At 44.8% G+C, this 16,863-nt stretch overlaps 1 protein-coding gene across 1 annotated transcript in view; it reads right to left on the bottom strand.

Annotated features, from left to right (window-relative positions):
* GRIN2B (glutamate ionotropic receptor NMDA type subunit 2B) overlaps window positions 1-16,863 on the bottom strand; it is a 161,200-nt gene that overhangs the window by 90,241 nt on the left and 54,096 nt on the right. The gene's annotated exons all lie outside the window — the stretch shown is intronic.

Raw genomic sequence — 16,863 nt, 5'->3', positions numbered from 1 at the left:
TCCTTTTAGTCTTTTCCCTTTCACGCATTTTACATTTGCTGTATCTTAACCCCAGGAAATACTATTTGTTCTAGGACTATTGAAGAAGGCATGGGAGGGTCAGGGAAGGAAATCTCAAGAAATTAATACTGAGATGGAAGAAATATTAGCAAACTCTCTCAAAGATAAAAATGGACCCTGCTGAAGGAGTGGGAAACACATATGAAAGAAACACAATGCTTTGAGGGCACCTTGCCAAAGGCATAATCATGGCAGGGGGAGGAAATACGTGGGAGAAAGGGCGCGCCTTCTTGGTGCATGTGCTGGTCAGTGGCACTTGATGAGGAGACATTTCCCCACTGCTCCCATAGGAGTCCTGAGCTAGGTTTGGTATAGATATATCTTTGTCTATTCCCTTTAATAGCAGGGAGCTCTTATCCACGAGTTTATGTATAGAGGTCCCTCACATCCTCCTCTCCAAAGTGAAGACCCCAGGTGTTGATCAACACTGATGATCAACACTTTGTTGGTGTTGGCCACCAAAGTGCACAGTGAGACAGTATTTTCAGAGATCTTCTGGCAGTGACCTCAATATTTCTTCCCTGAGCCGCAAGAGTCAGTCCAGCAGTCAGCAGGGAGTAGGCATGGTTGAGATGATTTTTCCGTAGATTCATTACTTTACATTTGTCTGTGTTGAAGCTCGTTGCCATCTTTTTGCCCAGTCACTGAGTTTTTCTAGAGTCTTCAGTGTGGCAGCTGACTATACGAAGAAATTTACTATAAACCACAAACCTGGAGAGTTTGCTCTTCACTCCTATCTCCCAGTCACTGATGGCTAAGTGGAATAAAAGGAGCTGGGGTGGAAGAGGGCTGTGAGCCCCCATGCACAACAGAGGGTACCCCAGCTCTGACTGGCTCTTTGGGGGTATGCAGCATGCCTGAAGAACCAGCTTGCTGTTTCAGAAGAGAGCTTCAGGCAGCAGCAAGCCCTGCAGTGAAGGGCTTGGCACTCACTTGGGACTAAAAACAGAGCACTTCTTATTAAGGAGGCTGATGTAAAGCCCATAGCAGGGAGGCGGGGGGATGATGTGTGAAGGGAGGACATGTGATATTCATTCAGTAGAAGAAAAGCAACAGCTAAAAAATGCGCAAGGTTAATATCAGCCACTTTTCCTGCCCTAGAGCTTCTTGGTACTAGGAAGCCCAACTGTCTGGGGTGTTTTCTTCACACGCACACCACATGAACACACACCCTATCATACTCAGCCTCCCACATTTGGAGAGGAGCAGATATCTAAACCATAGACTAAAGGCAAGATCTCTGTAGGGAGGAGTGCTTATCTCAGAGTAGGACTGGTCCTAGCCCAGAAATGACCACCTCCTCCAGCCCCCAAGCAAGCACACAGCCAGTCAGTGCAAAATGGAGAAGGGCCACACAGTCCCCGTGGGAAGTGCACGCAGATTGGGAACATCTAAATCCTTCCCCATACCTACCTCCCTTCTTCATTCCTACTCCCAGTCGTCTGGCTTTTGCACTCTCTGTCGGTGCTAGTGTCTCTCACATTTCAACAACCTCTGTGATTCAAGAGACTCAGGGCAGCACAGACTCTAGTGCCCATGCTCCAGCACAGCAACATCACCCAAGGCAAGGGTCAAAATGGGAACCCTCTCCAGGTCAGGACAGCTGCTAAAAACCCAGTCTCCACCTTGTATAGCTCCAGTTCTGGTCACTGCTACTGATTTGGTTCCGGCACACGTGCGCAGAGCTATTCTCACTGCTTTCTGCCTGGTTTCTACCCTGGTTTCCAGGTGCTTATCGTCATAAATTGGTCCTGCTTTGCCCTCCCCTCTGTCCAAGGCACAGTGCAGCCTCTTTGCAGTGTTACATAGCCAAGAAACCAGGATCACTGCTAACCATATTTGAAAGGGAGAATCAATGGGGGTAACAAGACAGTCCATTTTAGCTTCAAGTGACAGCCAGGGAGAGCTAATGAAGACAAAGCAGCAAAGGAGGCCAAGAGAGACAGATGGACAGACAAGGAAGATGGCGCAAAATTTTTATTTTCTATTACCCACATGTAAATGGATTTGTTGCCATGCAGCAATTTACAACAGCTGGAAACTGGTCCTCAAAGGCCCAGAGGGAATTAGGATGTTGTCATATCCCAGAGAGCAGAAAAAGTGGATTCAATGCTGAGCTATTGCTCACTGGAAGCCCTGCTATGTTCACCGCACATTCAAAATATTGGTCTGTATTTTCTTCACACTGTGACCAGAAGGACAGAAGAAATCTGCTCCACTGACCACCTTCCTCCCCCCGCCTGACTCAGCCACGTGCAGAACAAACTAATAATTCAGTCATGCATATTCACCACGCTCTCACTGCTGCCCACGTGCTCACCCACCTGCTGCCAGAATAGGCACCCCCCCATCACCAGGGTTGGTCAGGCATGTTTCTTCTCCCACTCACGCAGTCCCACTCAGCTCCATCCACACCCCTGGCTCTGTCTGCCTTTGACAATTACCTCCAGCTCTGGGAAGGAGCGCTGCAGATTTCCATCCTAGCATTTCTAACTTCACATTCACTGCATCACAAAATGCCCTGAGCTGAAATGAAATTTTGCCATGTTGGTTGCCTAAGGGATGGGAAGGAGGCAGGAGGGTGTTAACAAGCTCTTTAACATGATACATCTTAGAAATAGAATGGCTACTGCTATTTGTATCGCTATCTTTTACTTGAGTGAAAATCAGGCAATGGACCCACTCCTGGCTAATTTTCTATGGCCACATGGTGCTATAGGGATACACCAGGAATTTTGGCTCAGGTGCTGATCCATCATTTCTAAAAGATAGTTCTCAAACACTAGTCTCAAGTTTTACAAGGTGTGAGAGAGAAAATGGCTTCAGACACACTTCAGAGCTCAATAGAAGGTGATGCTCTTGTGTAGACAGCCATTTACAATTTGCATCGTATTCACAAGTCTTCAGTTGCAAATGTCCTCTGCTCTCCCTGCTGCCTCCCTGTCACTCACTAACAACTTCCCTTCCTCCTCCAAAGGCTCCAGTAGTTAAAGACATTACCCAAATGCATGGGGACCTCAAATCGGAAATGCTTATCTGTTCAGATAAGTACATTAACCAAGCTCTCCCAGGGAAGGTCCCCTAAATTTGAAGTTATCATATATACTAATACAGTTTCACTAAATCCCTCCTTCTGATGCATTTTCATATCATAGAAAATATTTAAATATCCCTTGGAGCAGCACCTGGAGCCTGAGTCCACGGTATCCAAGGAGAGTACCCGCACAGCGGGGTATACCGCCAGCCCCAGTCTGGCTAAGGATAGATGTGATTGTACTGGTACAGAAACATGTGTGCCTCCCCACAGCGGCTGTTCCTTGGGATGACAGAATTACAAAGCAGGATTTCTTCCCTCAGTCCTGCAAACATCTTGCATACATAAATAATACCAGTCCAGGGGACCAAATCAGTCTTTTCTCTCTAAGGCTCTTCCATCCTTCTCCATCGGTATGTAGCCCAGACTGCTCAGGAATGTGAGGGAAAAAAAAAAAAGAAAGAAAGAAAAAAGAAAAAAGAAAAAAGAAAAAAAAAGAAAAAAGAAAAGAAAAAAAAAAGAAATGCTCCAACATTTTTCCATGGATACTGGTTCAAGAATATGATGCTGAGAAACCAGAATGATATCCTTTCACTCAGTTCACTGAGTTCCCCTCTCTTCTGCTAAAGCCATAGAGATGGATTTTATCTCTGCTCTGCAGGTGTAAACCTGCCATGGCTTCACTTAGTTTTCCTCTGCTGCCCAGTTCTTCTGTGGGACTCAGTCCTCCTCAGCCTTCCAGGCTCTGGTGTTACAGATCTACATCACAATAATCAAGGGAAGAGCTTGAGTCTGTCTCCACTAAGGCAGGTTTGCTGTAAAAGTATATAGGGAATTGTACTTCACTGGGCAAATAGATTCTGTGTCCCTAAAGAATCCCACCTGAGACAGAAACCGTGTTTCCAATTCATCTGATTGCTATAGTTAAATGTTCATACCACTCCATTACACACATCTTAATTAATCTGCTGATTGTTCCCATACTCTCCCAGATTAGGATACCCTCTCCTAGAAAACATTAGCTTATTAACCCCAGTCATTCCTTCTAAAGTAGTCCCAGAACAGAACATTGCCTACCCGCTAAATGCCAAGGTATTCATAATGTTCTAGTTTACCAAGAGGCATTGGAAAATCTCTCAGAAGTATCTGAGTGGAGGAACAACACACAGGCTCTTTCAGTAGCATCATTAAAACCAGACAAACCTTTCAATCCATTTAGTGAAGTGCCTGAAGGTTGCCTTTTCAGAGAGGGGAAACAGCACACTAAAATTGAATACACGCAGTGCCACAGGCACCAGCCCTCTTGCACATCATTTGAGATGCTGATGTTTTTTCCTGTTTCATCTTTTTCTTCTACCTATGCTCAGTACATTTCAGGCTCATGAAGGAAGCATCATAACAGCCATGGAGATTTTTATTTATTTCTGAGAAAGATATAAAGTGGGCAGCAGGCAGGGAAGTTCCCTCTGCTACGTTGAATGCCAGCCGGAAAGGATTACTTACCTGCCATGAGAAATCAGTTCATAGTTAGTCCTACTCAAGCCCCTGCCCTTTCTGCTGTGGACAATTCAAGTGAACTAAATGAGAAGCGAACTGGCTCAAGAGAAGGGTAATGTCATCTCTGAACTGGACGGAGACTATCTTGTTCATCTCACAAGTCCCACCACATTGCTGGTGGTGAGCAGGAATGAATTAGTCAAATAGGAATTAATTAGTCGTTGAACTAGTCAATGATAATGGCAAGGTTCAAGGCTCCATCACCCATTCTCCAGAACCATGGTGTTTCTGTTCCTGAAACCATCTTCTAGAGAAGAGAATGCCTATCCCAGCATCCATGCAAATGATGCTTCCACTAGGCTTTCTCCAAGAGTACACCAAGGGAGGGTGTGTCACGTGTCAGAAGATGTCCGGGCAGCTGAAGCAAATTGTCAAATCTTTCTTGGCATCTTGACCCCAAATTTGTCCCCTCTTCCAGACCGCCACGCTCTGTAATGTATAGCCATAGCTTTCAGTTGCAGTCTGTAACCTCATCATGCCACTTGTCTCCTAGAAATTTTGTACAAAACTTGAGAAGAAATAGTAGCTCTGGTATTGCTTTCTTTCCATGAAGGTTTCTCATGTTAGGGGACAAATCATGAGCTGCATGGATTAAAGCACTTTAGGTGAATGCAGGACTGCAAAATACAGCCCCGTAGCCAAACACCCATGGCTGAAGCAAAGAGGGAGGGAGAGAACGAGGAGAAAGAGAAAGACGGCCTGTGGAGGACTGGATTTTTTCCACTCTTTCGCTTGTTTGTTCTAACTGCTTGGCTGGTTGGTTTTAGTTCCACGCTGGGGACTGGCACTGGTTTTCTTTCATTGTGTGACATGAATTTTTAAATGAGTATTAAAGGTGCTGGAAGCCTGGGGTAGGATTTTTATTTCTTTTTTTTTTTTTTTTCAAAAATTTTGCTTTTAATTCAAATTCAAATAAAACTAATCATTTCTCTGCTTGCTGACTGAGCCCCAGGTTTGAGCCTCTATGCACAAGGACATGTTCATACAGTGAGAAGACCTTCCCTGACCTCCTAAAAATGCCCCAGGAAGCCCACAGACATAGGTGAAATGTGCATTTGCAGGGGCTTGTACTATTGTTTCATCAGGCTGCCCTCTGCTAAAGCCTTCTTCACAGATTCCTCTGGCTATGCCAAACTTTATTGTTTGGATTGAAATTTTCCACGTGAGATGCTTATCCCAGGTTTGATATTTGAGGAAAATGGATGCAAAAAGGGTCTGTTCAAGAATAGACTAGAGGAAAGAAGCTGTTTTACCAACATTAAATTGTGACCTTTTTAAAAATCTCTAGCAAGCTCTCTGCTTTCAAGGGACTTGAATTTTTATGAGAGTAGAAAGAAAAGGTTCCGTATGTGTCACATACTGATTTTTGCCGTACTTGTGAAAACCTAGACAGGTCATAAGTCTTTGGAAAAACTGCAATTTACACTTGTTCAGCAGGGACTTAATAGAGCTTTTCAAACAAAACCTTTCTAAAAGCTTCTCCTCACTGGGCCTTCTGTAGGCTGAGGGACTTTGTCCACACACCAGCTCCAGAAAGGTCTATCTCTAGACTGGGGAAGCAAGAAGAGGAGGACTGCACCTCTCAGGTTTGCATCTCCACTCATCCAGCCTGCTCCCCACACATGGGGACAGCTGAGAGAGGAGGCTGGTGAATTTCAGAGGAAAAGGAAAAAGAGCTGTGAAGGTATTCAGGACAGATTGACCTGGGGCACTGGAAGAAGAAAGCAGGTGACTGAAATGCTGCAGGGGAGAAGAAAACTGGGAGGTGTGACACCTGGGGTATTTGGGCAAAGATACTGGGGCTTGCTGGGGCTGAGGGTAGGGGAAGACAAGGACAAGGGGACAGAATGTGAGATAAATGGAAATGGATGAAAATCAGGGCCACATAGTCCAGAATTAATTAGAAGCTGGATTTTTCTAGACCCAGTGATGGGACCTTAGATGAGACGCAAGTGAGGCAGATCCTAGGTTTGCTAGGTAAAAACCAGACTGAGGCAAGGTGCCCAAAGGATGGAATAGATGAGGCAAGCTGGGGGAGACAAGATAAAGGATGTCGGTGGTGGAGAGAAAGGCTGAAAAGTCCTAAACCATTAAACCATGCACTTTGCCAGATCCTGGCCTCCAAGCCTTGTTCCCACATTTCTTTGCAACCAACACAGATGTGAAATGTGCTGGTTATGTGACCTTTTCAAGACCTGGAAAAAAAAAAAAAAAAAAAAACAACACAGGCTGGCATTCCCCCTCTGCTACTGAAGCCAGTTAATGTTGACTCAAAGAGAAGCTGTCTGGGTAGGGCACGTGGCTGCTGATGCATACAGGTATCAAAATGATGCCACGTGGTGGAATTTCTGAGAGTTTCTTTTTTTGCAACATTTCTGCAAAACATTGGAAATTGTAGGCACATACACAACAGATTCTACATGAAAAAGATTATTCATTACACAAAGTCAGGCACTGCAAAATGGGAAATGTCAGCACTACAGTCGCTCAAGCAACCTGAATGCAGCCCATTTTGCATAACCACTGCGAGTCAGTCCTGAATGATATAATCAACTACATTTTTTCTTGCAGGACCCCTGTCCTGTTCGGTGCACCAAATGGATTGAATTAGGAATCAAACCTACTGTTTGGAAAAGTGGGCATTAATCAAAGGAGAGGCACAGAATGGCTGGAATAAACAGTACAATCAGATGGCTAAGCCAACTGAAAGCTGCATCCCTGCCTCTACACAAGGATCAGGGTGATGCCAGGAAAACCTCTTAAACCAGATTCTTTGCAAGTAGCCACTAAATCTGTACACCTCATTTTCTGGATGCTTGACAAAAGATGGACAAAGCCTCTGGCTTCCTTTTTGTCTGGTGGCAATTCCAAACAATAATAGGTACTGTATTGAGAGTTTGATTTTTGGCAAACCAGGAAGTATTAAGTTTTGACTCTGTTGAGAGAAAACGTCATTCAGCCCAGTATCTTTCGAATCTGAACATTTTCAAATATCTTTTTACAAATAAAAAGAAGAGACGTATTGAAATGATAAACTAATTTGAATAAGAAATTAAATGTTACATCTAAAATATATTGAAAGAAATCATTCAAATTAAAATTTAAAAAGGGAAATAGTTCGGAGACTTTTGTTTTTCTCCTGGGTTCAAGATGATTTCTGCAAAACAATTAAACAGGATACAAAAAAAAAACAGCCCATATAACTTGCATGCCACCAAATCTCCATTTTTGCATTAAAAAAAAATCAATGAAAAATGGTACTCAATATGATTTAATATTTGGGGGTGGGGACTCAATTCAAGGAACTGCTGATTTGAAGTCAAAGAGAAATTTGCTTTGAACTCAGAAAGCATTCTGTAATGATCAGTACTTTGAATAACAAAATTCTAGGTGTCTCAGATGGGCCATAAAAAATTAATAGACTTTTTTTGACCTTAATCTTGCTGCACCTCAGTTCTCCGCCTATACAATGGATTTACATAAAGCAGCTTTTGTCCTCTCATCTCACCGGAGTAGGGTGAAAATCCACAAACTTGACGATGTACTAAGATACCACCCTAAGGTGTGCCGCAGATAACACCTGGAGATGAAGAATTCTCTCTTTGCAGCACCCTGTGAAAGCAGGCACAATACAAAGCTTAAGGCTGCACATTAAACACAGAGAAGAAAACAAAATACTGAATCACTCCTCAGTTGGGAAATGTCACCCATCCTGCATACAAAAGCAGGTAGGGGTCCTGCGTTGAAAGATAGTATACAGTCTTGAAACCATTGCTCTGTAATGCGTAGACACATAAGTGCCAAATTAAGATTGCAACCTTAATTCTGGCATTTTCTTCTGTTTGAAGTGCTTGCCTTCACAACCTAAATAATATTTGTCTGACACAGCTGTGTGTGCGTAATATATGAAAGGCTCTTGGCTCGGGGGCCTTGGACTTCACAGCACATTGCCGCAGTCCCCCTGAGTTTTCCTCCCTGGTTATTTTGCTTCCAGCTCATACCGGTTTTGCAGCACTGTATTAGAGCCTGTCTTTTCTGTCTTCCTCCTTTACTACATGTCCTTCCTCAGCCCTGCTTTCTCACTTCCAGCCACCCACCCCACCAGCTTAGCTCTCCTGCGCCTTCACTGCTGCATTGTTAATTATTTGCTTGGGCAATCATGATCGTTGGACTCCAAGCAGACAGAAGTCTCACTGCATTAGATATAAAGCAGCAAATACAATAGTTAGAGGTTCCCTAACTACAGGACAGAACTGCAATAGTGTGTATTGCCTTTCTGCATCCTTCCCTGACGTGGTTAATGCAGCGGAGGCTCCTGCCTCCACCATTTGCTCCTTTGTGACCTTCTACCCAGTAGCTGTACTGGTGGGAGGCAGAAAGAAAATCCTTGGCTCACCAAACCTGCCTGCAACTGCAGTTCTCAGGCTCTTTCCAGCCCCAAATCCCCGTCACTGTCACTGCTATCCAGCTGCTATGGTCTTGTCGTCCTTTTCCACATCTCTTTACCTGAACAGAAGCTAAACCATCCCCTACTCCTCACCTGAAGAGGACAAAACTCTGGGCACTCCTGAGGGGGTAAAATCCCATTCAGAGAACTGCTATGGTTTGATTTATCCTGCAAATGTAAAGACCGCATGCAATACACTTGCATCAAATGAAACAAAGGCACCATTTACTTTTCAGATCAAAAAGCTCCAGAGATATTACTTCTGTTTTTAGCCACATCCAAACATATCAGAATGGGAGACTGGAGAAGACCAAACGCTGTTTCTGACCTGCTCTGCTGACATCATTTGCATATGCTGATGTTATTCAGGAAGAAAAGAAGAGTCAAGGGAAAAGCTTTAAAAAGCCTTTGGGGGTCCCCAAGGCTTCCCCAAGAGACCTGCTAAGCTCACAGTCACAACCACCCTGCCTCTCATCTCCACCTGCTCTTGTGGCCCCTTCTCCTTTACCACTAAGTTAATGTCCTGCTGTCAGCCAGGGCAATACAGACACCCCTCTTACACCTATTTCTTAGCAAGGATTGAGAATCGCCCAGCAAAATATTTCTTGGCTGCAATTAGGCAGCTTTGCCAAGCCTGAACACATTAGGGTGGGAGTAGGGGCTGATGTTTCAAAGACTCTATGCAGAGGGAAAGACAATTTGGAAATTGCTCCCACTCCTGCCCCCCCCCCCCCCCCAAAAAAAAAAAAAAAAGGAGGGACTACTTCAAAAATATGAGTTTATGAACTTTAAATTTTGAACTTTTTTCCTATAAAGAATGTGTTTCAGAAGCTGCAAAGATCAAAACAATATTAAAAGACCAAACCAGCCCAAAACAGACACACGAATAATCCTCTTCTCCCTGGCATCATGATGCCAGTAAGCACATATTCCTCCTTTGCTTACATGCCTTGTCCAGCCCTGTTGTAAACTATTCCACCCCTTTTTTCTCCTTATTCCTTCTTTCCCTTCCTCCCTCTCTCCTGGCTCTCCCTGGTGAACTGTGAGCTGCAAGAAGCATTCCTAAGCTAGAAATTAACATATTAATGAAGAAAGAGCCTTGAAGAAGGGCTGAGAGATGGGGAGAAACACAGAAGCGAGGCAAGCAGAACAAAATAACAAAGGGAAGATATAATGAAGAAGGGACACAGAGCCAAAGCACAAAGGGAGAAAAAAGAAATGCCTTTCTCAGGAACTTGTGCTACATCAAACACTTCCACGGGATGAAGAGATGAAAGAGAGGAAAGAAAGGGGGTGGGGAAAATGGGGTGGTTCTGTTTTAAAACAAGATTTAGTATTTCTGTAGAAGAGAATCACCTATTGAAGGAAGGATGAGAAAGATGGAGGATGGGAATGAGTGAGGGACAGAGGGGAGTAACAGAGACACACAAAGGGGGCAGGACTAATAACAAGAACAGTGGGCTCATCCCTGGTGGTTTGCAAATCACCATAAGTATGGATGCATGGATACATCAGTGCAGTCTTTGCCTATGGGTTATTACCTCCCCTGCAACCCTTCTACTCTTTTCTTCTGCAACGTACTCCTGAAAGCCTGCCCCAAAATTATGTCAAAAAAGCAGAAAATGTCAATTAGCAAAGACTACCGTTGATCTGGCAGGCTCACAAGAGTCCTGCTCCCAGCCCCTCTCAGCACTCTCTCAGGCAAACAGTGGGAAACCCGTTAGGATCAGTGGGTAGAGGAGGAAGTCTCAAAATGGTTAGTTCAAACATCCACGCACTTGCTCAATCATCTGCTCCTCTACTTGCCTACCAACCATTTATATCCTTGGTTAGATGCACTGCATAAGTCACAAAATTGCTCGTTCAAACATCTAAGCACTTGTTTAATCATCTGTTTGTCTACTTGACTACCCACCGCTTACATCCTTGGTTAGATGAACTGCAGAAGAATGTATTCTAAATTTGCTCTTGCACCCACTGGCCAGAACAAGCCCACGACTCACATACCTGCTAACAATGCAGGAGGAAAAAAAAAAAAAAAAAAAAAAAAAGCCCCACAACTCCTTTCTTCTGGGACACTGCTTTTTATACTGGTGAGGAGAGAAGGACCAAGGACTAGTTCTCACTCAACCACCTCCATATGAGACCCTAGGTACTACCACTCAGCTTTCTTTTCTGAGGCTTAAAAAAGCTTCCAGCAAATCCCTCTGTCATAAGCACGACAAATTTATATGGCTATTTTCCCTTAACATCTCCTCAGACGATATCAGAAGGCTGCAGAAACTTGCTGGTGTAACAGTCCTCATGGCCCAGCTTCAGCAGAATGGCCACAGCCAAGGTCACAACATCTGTGCAGCTCGTGGCTTGTGGCAATCAGAAAGTTAGGCTACAAACCACATAGAGGAATAAAGGTCAGTGCCACCCACAGATTTCAGAGCTGCTGCAGCTGAGCACTACCATACAGGATGCCTTTTCCGTGCCTTGCAAGGATCCAGAAGGAGGTGGCAAAGGAACAGAACTGGGCAAACCAGCCTGATTGCCAATGGAATATGGTGGGTGCTTCTCATCTAAGCAGTTCTCCACTTTCCTGTGGCTTGAAGGACCACATACCTCCATACTGGTTTACATGGTACTGCCAGTACCACCCACTGTTGGGAGTGCTATGGTCTTCTCATTTGGCTCCTTCACCCTGCCAAACTTTCGTGTTAAACAATTTCATGGAACAATAATAAGCTATCCCAAATCAATTTCACAGCCTTGCTAAGCTTGTGCCTTCATCAATTCAAACTTGAGCTTTCCATGAAAAATTGCTTGGAGAAATAAATACGAATCAGTAATTTTTTTTAAGTAAACTCATTTTAGTCAGTCAAACTTGAGCCTTTCCCAAAACTAGCATCTTTCCACAGCGACCAGAGAAACTGTGACTTGGCACCATCTCCAAGGCGCTTGTTTCATCTGACCAGTCATCTCACATTAGCAAGACCTCCTCTACCTCACAGCTACATTAAAACCAAAACAGATCTGCAAGTAGAGTCCCCTCCAGCCATCTCAACTACATGTCTCAAGGAAAAGGAAACTGAGAAGAGGACAGCAGAACATGCAGAACCCTGAAAGATTGACCCTGCTGCACCTCCTGGATTTGGGCAATTCAAGGGCTGGAGAGCCCAGCATCCCACGCTCCCCCCAGAACAGCTATTTGACAAGAATACATAGAAGGCATACTGAAGAGCAGTTGCTATATTTTCAGATTTATTCAGAGGCTGTAAGCGTCTGTACTTTGCACCTCAAAGTCTTCACAGTCCCTTGGTGATACTGGAGAGCATTCCTTCATGGCTTAAGCACCAGCTCTTCTGAGCTCTCACCGCGCCACACGTCACCACTTAGATGCAGAAGGGCAGCGTCAGCATCTTCGAGAAGAGGGTGGAAAGCATTTCTTGCAGCAGTCTGTATTTGAGGTACTTCATGTCACTCATCGGGCTTAATCTGTCAGTGTCGCATTATTTTAAAGGGGAAGAGTGCTATAAAAAGCATCCTTTCAGGGGACCATCTTTTATTTACGGCATCTATTACCTACGTGGCTGCATCCTCCCGGAGCTTCATTACATCTGACCCTTTTGCTCCCCATCTGATTCTGTTTCTCATTGTCTATGCCCTGTGGCAGGTGCACAGAAGTCTTGTTGGACCTCTCCCTTTGCCCAGGGCTGAGTTTCCAGGGACAATAAGCAGATAATCGGTGTAGAATCTAGATACATCTGTCCAAAACCTGTCACAGTTGTGATGAAGGAGGTCTCTGAAAGCGCATATCATCTGCTGGTGAACTCTGCAGGCTGGAAAAGCTGCCAACCTCCCCCCTGAAACCACTTCTGGAACTGCTGGCTGCCTGCTTCACACAGGCACATGAGGAGCATGTGTGGCACTGCCACTAATCTCTTGTGCTTATTAAACAGCCCCAATGTCTTGGCTAAAATCCACCTCCAGCAATTTCATTCTGCCAGCTGAAACGCCTCTCACAGCTCCAGTGAGGTGCAGTATTCATCTCTGCTTCATACTATGTGCTGTTAAACCCTTGCTCTATTTCACCCCAGAGATGGTTGAATTTTAGTAGTGAATTAAGCTATCCCTTTCTAGTTTGTAAAGTGCTTTGGAATTGCAGATAAAAGATACTACAGCCTGTCATAAATAAATGTTAAGATGCTGACACTGCTTCTGGAGGTAGCCATCTTGCTGAAAAATGATTTCATTTGTGACACTAATAACACAGGCAAGAACACCGGGCAAGACACTGAAAACTCATTTCCATCTCGTTTTAATACTGCTTCAGAAAACAGAGGAAAAGTCAGCCTCGAGTCAGCATTTGTTTTTAACCACTGTCAGGCCACAGAGGTTTGTGGCTTTTCAGCCCAGTGTGGCAGCTCTCCTCCACACCAGCTATACCGTCAGTGAGTAAACTTCTCACCGGATTACCTGCCATCTTGCCAGATCCTTATGCAGACCAACCCAAATCTGTTTTTCAAGCATTTTCCATGCTGCGTTACTGCAGAGAGGAGCTCTAATCACCTTACAATCTTTACTCGATCACGACAGGTGTGGAGACCTGTTAAGCGTGATATAGCAAGCTCAGAAGCCTCTCCACAGGGGTGGAAAAGAGTTTTCTTTGTAGAAAGAGGGGTGGCAGCATTCAGCCTGATTGATCATTTCAAGGGCACTATGGTCAGATTTTAATATTCATTTTATATTAAGGTGCTTGCAGGCTTGAGTAGGGACAGTCTGTTATTTAAATGAGGAGATAATATGTTGTAGGAATGACAGAGCAGGCAGTGGACTGGACAAGCTGGCAGGTCTCTACCATTTCTAGTCTCTTTTTTCCTATTTCATTTGCATTTAAGCATTTTAAATACCACATTTTTAGATTATCTGTCATTCAAATATTTTGTGAAATATAGTATGCAGTGAATGTAAAATACACAAGAATGACACTAAGGTAACATACACCCCCTTCAAATGTTTATATTTGTTGCAAAATCTATTTTTCTAGCCCTAACAAAACAAGTATTCCTTGTCCAACACTACATATTGATTTCTGAAGTTTGAAGTGCAGCTAGCTTTGAGTTATTTGTCCACACCGACAAAAATCCCACTGCTGGATAATTATTTGAAAGCAGAACAAATGCATTCATTTCACACTTTCACAACTCAAAATTGGATGAACAGGTTTTTTTGCTCAGGTTTTCCAAAACGTTCACCTTCAGACTGAGGATGAAAATGAAATTTGCTACATGAAACAAAATGTATTTTTAAAATTGTAGCTGTTTGAAAATAGGCCAGTGCAGAGGGCTGTGAGCTACCAAGAGGTCTGGATTCTGCACACTTAACAGGTGTTCGAAGCCACAGCTCGGTTTGGTCTATTTGAGATAAGTATTCAGCTGTACCACAGATATGCAGATCCATGTTTTCCCAAAATTTGGATGCAAAACTCGAGTACACCCTTAAAGCAATGACTCTGAGAGGAATTTCAGCAGCAGCAGCTAGTCAACAGCACTTTAAGCCTCGATTCAGCAAAGCACTTAACCGCGAGCTTAGCTTGAAATGTGTACAATGATTTCTTAGACTAAGCGCATGCAGCAAAGACCACTTCACCCGCCCCTGAGCTGCAGGTGCCTCTGGAGGGGAGCACACCAGCTCCTTAACAGGGTTTGGCACCATCACACAGCAGTGTAGGGCAAAAAGGGGAGAAGAATATCCCATCTGAAGTTAAAACCACAGGGATTGTTTTAAGGCTGCAAAATGTCACCAATAAATCTCAGCTCAGACACGCCAGGGTTAAAGCTTAGACTCTGCCAGGAAAGGCCATCTGATTTTTTTTTTTTCCTTTTATTCATGGATTTCTGCCAGGGATGAACGCTGTCCCAGCCCCCCGGGACGGAGTCACTAGGCGGCGTGCCTGGCTGGTGCCTTGTCACACCGCATCGCAAGCCCAACCTGCATCAAAGCGATGAGATAGCTGCTCCGGAGTTGCACAGGGAGCCATAGCAACGCAGCAGTTCCTATTTTTAAAAACTTGAAAGATAGTAAGAACATTAAGTCTGAGGGTTAAAAAAAAAGCATTTCTATCAGGGAGAAAAAAAAAAAAAAAAAAAAAGCACATATTCCTTACAGGATCCAGTGATGAAACCACAAGTGGCTAGCCATTGATTTGCAGGTGTGCACGTCTCCGAAATACCCACAGCCGCAACAAGCCAGTCCCTGAAGGAAGGAGGCTGTTTCTCACCTTCTCTCCCCTGATCTGTTAAAGCAGGTTTTCATATTCCCTGGGGCACTTTAAAATCCACAGAACCCCGGCTGTATTTTGTGATCGGGGGAAGATGCTGCTGTGGCTGATGCCAAACCACAGCCAGAGCTGGGTTGGTGGTTTCACACCGCTTCCTTCAGCTCCACCACAGAGGAAGGATTTTTATTCACTTTTTATGAAGAGCACGGAGAGCTTGAGTGCACAAGTGAAAGCATATTGTCACCAGCAAGTGAAGTTGCCACAGTATTAGCACTAATTGGACTTGGCTGTGGAGCAGGAGATGTCTCAGAGGGCTGGAAGCAGAACATGGACATTTTCCCGTCTGGAAACTGATGGCGCATAATGAAATTCATTCCCAGCTGGTGGATTTTGGAGGCCTTTATGAAAGGGCCTGTCCTCTAATCAAAAGATAACCCTTGCCTAAAGCCCATCACTTCACTTGAATCCTCCCACACTATTTTATTTGCAAAGACGATAAAAAATCCAGCTGTCCACACAGAGCAGGTGCCTCCTCTCCCACTCACAGAAAGCCCAGCTCTTCAGGACCAAGGCATCCTGCTCCATCTGCTGAGGAACAGACATTTTGCTGTCCTCTTGCCCCAAATCATATAAATCATATACTCTCTTTCAGAAGCCAGGGGTCTTCAGTCTCCTACCAGCATGCCACGCTGGCTTGCGTTAGACCTCCCTGAGCAAGACACTGAGCAGGAGATGCAAGGTGGAGGAGCAAAAAATAAAGAAAGAGAGCCACGGTGCTACGCAAGCAACAGAGACCAAGGTGATGTACAGCAGGGAAAATGGGGAGGCAGAGAGACCCTGGCAGAGGCAAGAGGCACCGGCCAGCCCCGGCGTCCAGCTGCTGCTGGAGCGGTGACAAGAACAAGCAGATTTCAGCAGCAGGGATCTCTAATCCGTCAGCAGCGCTCATGCCACGTGCTGCCAGCTAGCACCAGCCTGACAGCAGCCGGGTACACGGACCAGCGGGGACATAACGAGCTGCTAACAAGACCCCGGCTTAAAGGCTCCGAAAGGTCAAAAGTTACACCACTGGAGTGGCACTGGGTTTAACGGCTGGAGCAGGGCTTCCCAGACACCGGGCAAGCAGGTCCCGCCGAAGCCAGTGAGACCTCAGGGCTGGCCAGTGCTCTTGGTTATAGCACAAGGTCCACTCATTAGTCCTACGAATGGAGAAAGGGCAATGGCACAAATTCTCCTTTCTCTGTTCCTGCTCTCAGCTGCCTTGCTGAGCTGTGTGGAGGTACGTGGCTCACTTGGCTGTGAGACAAGCTCCATGACAGTATCTGCAAATGACATATGATAATCCTTGCGTCTGAGGTGACAGGCAATACCTACTGTGGCCAGAGTAAAAAGGGCAACAATCCTATTGTACAATCCTATTGCAAGTACTTTCAGTACTCACCGACTCACTACTCGGCTGTCCCAAGCCCCAGCGACTCCTAATTTCCACTTGGGGAA

Source organism: Cygnus atratus, chromosome 1 (assembly GCF_013377495.2).
Source record: "Cygnus atratus isolate AKBS03 ecotype Queensland, Australia chromosome 1, CAtr_DNAZoo_HiC_assembly, whole genome shotgun sequence".
In the NCBI taxonomy this organism is placed as follows: Eukaryota; Metazoa; Chordata; class Aves; order Anseriformes; family Anatidae; genus Cygnus; species Cygnus atratus.
Note: the sequence above shows the minus strand (reverse complement) of the source record. Positions and strands in the feature narration are given on the sequence as shown.